Source organism: Berghia stephanieae, chromosome 7 (genome assembly GCF_034508935.2).
Source record: "Berghia stephanieae isolate SIO BIC M18660-M18661 chromosome 7, UCSD_Bste_1.3, whole genome shotgun sequence".
NCBI classification, from domain to species: domain Eukaryota; kingdom Metazoa; phylum Mollusca; class Gastropoda; order Nudibranchia; family Aeolidiidae; genus Berghia; species Berghia stephanieae.
Genome location: NC_088366.1, coordinates 60,376,380 through 60,381,132, shown reverse-complemented (window position 1 = coordinate 60,381,132; position 4,753 = coordinate 60,376,380). Strand labels below are relative to the sequence as shown.

General features: G+C 32.7%; 1 long non-coding RNA gene across 3 annotated transcripts in view; it reads left to right on the top strand.

The window, feature by feature from the left end:
- The window catches only part of LOC144977599 (uncharacterized), a 34,374-nt gene extending 31,938 nt beyond the window's left edge, over nt 1-2,436 (top strand). For all 3 annotated transcript variants that reach the window (XR_013646348.1, XR_013646346.1, XR_013646347.1), the window contains exon 4: nt 2,234-2,436. This is a non-coding gene — a long non-coding RNA (uncharacterized LOC144977599). The remainder of the gene's footprint in view (nt 1-2,233) is intronic.
- The last annotated feature ends 2,317 nt before the right edge of the window (nt 2,437-4,753 follow it).

Below are 4,753 nucleotides of genomic sequence, written 5' to 3'. Positions count from 1 at the left end.
TTGTTTAGGGTCTATATAGGATTCTCCTTAAAGCCACAAGGATACAATCTTGCTTTTCATACAGTGCGTGTTTTTGTTAAAAAAATAATTGAGCTTTATATAGCGCAATATCCACTAAATGTGCTCAAAGCGCTTTACAAGGGGTCCCTGGTCAACAGCAACATTTAACACGTAGGACAGGACATGACGCCTGTTAGGCGATATTACAATTTTTCGGACAAAGACAACGCTCTTAACGGCCAGGTACTCATTTTACACCTGAGTACGGTGAGAGAAAGTGTATAAAGAGCCTTCTTCAAGGACTCAACTATGCGCCGAGCGCGAGGCTCGAACCCAGGACCTTCCGATCCGAAAGCGAGTGTCATACGACTAGACCACATAGCCGCACAATCTTACAATGTCCACCACTGGCATGTCCATTCACAGATTCTAATCCACACCAGTTTAGTGGATCTATGTGTAAAATGCATTACCCATGGACACAAAACAATGTCCAGAGGTTTAGATCGTCACCCAACCGTCAGTGACCACGCTCGACATGTCTGTGATGAAGTCACATCGATAGAAATCAGGCTCGTTGTGTGCGACATTTCTATCTACTCGGGCATATTAATAAGAGTTTTTCTGTTATCTCACCAGAACTAAGTACAGAAAAGAAGTCAAGAATAGCTTACTTTATAAATACATTTATAACTAAGCTAAATAATATGTCGCATGGAAATTATTGATAAATTACAAATTATAAGACGTTATCAGGACTTTGTAAAAACAGTAAAAATAGAGCATTTATATAGCGCAATATCCACTTAACGTGCTCAATGCGCTTTACAAGGGCTCCCTGGTCAACAGCAACATTTAACATGTAGGACGAGACGTGACGCCCGTTAGGCGATATTACAATTTTTAGGACAAAGACAACGCTGTTAACGGCCAGGTACTCATTTTACACCTGAGTACGGTGAGAGAATGTGAGTAAAGAGTCTTTTCCAAGGACTCAACTATGCGCCGAGCGAGGCTCGAACCCAGGACATTCCGATCCGAAAGCGAGTGTCATACCACTAGACCACATAGCCGCACATTATTAATACACAGTATTAATGAAGTTTTATGATTGCTGCTGAAAGAGCGCCTGTCTGTCTGTCTGTCTGTCCCTCTGTCTGTCTGTCTGTCGGGGCAAGCGGTGTGTCGACTAAAGTGAAAACCCATATTACTATCTGTGCTATAAAAATTAGTAAGTTCGTTAACATTTTTATCCTTCTGATGAATGCAGGAAGCCAATATTTTTTTTACGATTTAGGTCAATTTTACAATGGCCGTATGAAAATGTTAAATAACTTTGTTCGATCCCTAAGATTTACCACACCATTTTTTAGCAGAAAGCGAGAGTGTGAGTCAAGCAAACATTGATTTTAACATTCAGCAAACCAAGAGATAAACGTCTGCGGATCATCAAAGCGAACTTTTAGACATTAATCACCCTCACTGGTGGATACATGTATGGATCAACGAAACACAGATGTGTTAATAATAATAATAATAATAATAATAATAATAATAATAATAATAATAATAATAATAATATATATATATACATATACATATATATAATATAATATTTATGTATATATATGTGTATATATATATATATATATATATATATATATATATATATAAATAATTATATATTAATGTAGACTGTCTCAAACATTGTTGTAAATATTCTAATAATAATAATAATAATAATAATAATAATATATATATATATATATAAATATATATATATATATATATATATATATATATAAATTATAAAACAAAAACCATGAAATAATAGTGCTCAACTTTAGTATAAAAGGAGCTATTTATAAACATTTGAAATATAATTAAGAGAGTTTGACTTCTACAACGTTGTTATCGAGCGTTGCTCTCATCTTTTCTGGTTAAAATAAAGTGCTCAACAGGACAGTAGAACTGGAGCAAATGTATAAATTATAAAACAAAAACCATGAGAGCAACGCTCGATAACAACGTTGTAGAAGTCAAACTATCTTAATTATATTTCAAATGTTTATATATATATATATATATATATATATATATATATATATATATATATATATATATATATATATATATATATATATATATATATATATAACAAATGTTCATCGATCTAATTCCAATATTTTTATATCATCTTATAATGATTTTTTTTTCTATTTGTTCCAAACAGCTATACTTGCGAAGACAGACTTTGCCAAGCCAAAAAAATCTACTTTGTACTTGATGGCAAACTCTTTACGATTCAAGATTGCATTGGGAATTAGTAAAGAACTATGGAGGTTTCTGTGTACAAACTAGGTACGCATTTCCCCAAACAGATCGTCTATCCAATGAGAAATTGTTTGTAAATTAAAGATTTATTATTTTCCACATCTATTCACTAGTTCTATGATTTTCTGCAGAAATTAACCAGTTAACTTCAAAGTCCCAAGTTTAAGATTGTTTGCCAAGATGAAGGTCGCTGAAGTCGATGTATATTTGAAGGAAGTGTTTACTGGAAAAAATAAATACAGTTTTTTTTCCAGGATACGTCTATTAACTGGTTAAATATCTATAGAATCATAATTAAACAACTGCTAAAGTGAAGGCACGTATAGTATAACTTATAACATATAACAAAAAACATATGATCTAGGGCAAAATAGGATTAAATCTCTTGAATGCCCTTAATATTAATAGTAATGCAATAAATCCATTGATTAAAGATTACAATAATGATACACGCGGTAAAGATAGTATTTCAACTTAAATGTACTCATGTATATATGGTGTACAAACATATATCTTTAACCGTGACCTGCAAAGCACACACACACACACACACACACACACACACACATAAAAGCATATAGAAGATAATCATAATAATATAACAATGCATAATATATACATACAAGATTGAAAGCCATGTTAACAGCAGTGCAAACAAGTATTATTCGTCATATATAAATCTCCCATCATATAATTCCCTGTCTACCTTGAAATAATCCATAGATTTTGCATTCTTTGTTTCAAATTTCAAATTCTTCCATTTCTGGACAATACGAACACCGAACCATAATATGCTACTAAAAAAATGTGGTTGTATTTTCTGATTATTTGTTATTTTAGAATGTCGATATAAAAAGGAAAAAAAGTATAACGAGCAAATTCAGAATATTTTTCAAGATATTGAAATAATTGAAGAACAAACAAATTTGTGTTATTTGCTATTACTATATTACGTTGATTGCTATACTATGTTGTTAAGATACACAACAATTGAGTAGGTAGCGACCTCATATTGCTTCAAAACTATCCTTGTGTACAATTTATTTTCTGATTTAATGTACAAGTGAAATCAGTAAACAATAATATAATATAGATAGTATGCGCTCGGCTAAGAAGCTCATAACATTGCCATCCGGAAGTATAATGGACCAACACACAAAACTGTGTGTAACCATGAACTTTTATAGTGTAGTTGATACAGTTTAGTGAGAAGTACTCACAAACGCGGATGGCAAAATACAATAACAAAGGTTTGAGTGACGTCATCTTCATTCTATCTATACATTATTCTAATTTTCTCTTTGATAAATTGTTAAAAAATGAGGGAAACCTTGATCAGGCCATGAATATAATTATCCTGGCTATTATTGTATAGCTTTACAATGTCTGATATAAGCGATAATATATATATATATATATATATATATATATATATATATATATATATATATTGCTGATATAAGCGAGAAGTAAAACAAATACATTATTAAATTGAAAAAAGTAGTCCCTCAGAGCCACGAAGCCCATGGAGCCGGAGTTTATCCCGCTTTCTATAGCGTAATAAAGGACAAATAGCAATTGATTGCTATCCTTTGGATAGGACGCTTCTGTCTGTCGTAAGGTACTTCGCGCTAAATATAACAGACCCAGCTACCCATTCACTGATGGTTTGGACAAGGGGTCAGAGAAAAAATCTTGACTTTACCCGGGGATCGATCCCAGTCCTATAGTGCTCTATCAATTATTGGGACCCCAATACGATTCAATAGTCTGATGTCACGCCGCATGGCAACGGCGGTCATCTTGGTTCTAAGCAAAAGGAAATCATTACCTTTTATTTTTCATGCTGGCTCGAACTTTTCATATGCCTTGTGATAAGAATGTGTAAAAGTCAAAACATGATCAAATTTTATGTATTTTTTCCCCTCTGGATACCCTTTATGCTCGCCGGAGAAATATTTCATACGGGCGTCTGCCATTGTTTCGATAGTTTAGAGCCAGTGTTACTGTTACCATGCGTCATTAGGAAGGAAGTGACTTTACGACTGTTGAAGAGTATTACAATGAAAACAATGCTTGAATTACCGTTATATACGTTTATTATTTTATTAATATTTCTTTAGCTTCGCTTGTAAGATATTGATAACCATTATTCATTTGATACGCAACCAGAAATAAAAGAACTGGAGAAAAAAAACACCCTTTGTTAATTTCATTTCCTTAGTTAGTCGTAAATCATTTGAGCATTCGACCTTTATTCATGTTTATTGTTGAAAAATGTATTCAGAAAACTCGTCCTTTAAAAACCGATCAATTTAAATGGTACTCACCTTGGGGAAAAAACACCAACTCTCAAAGCTGGGACTTCAGGAAATTCCAGTTTTGAGATGTTTTTTTTTTTTTTTGGCAGGATGAGGTC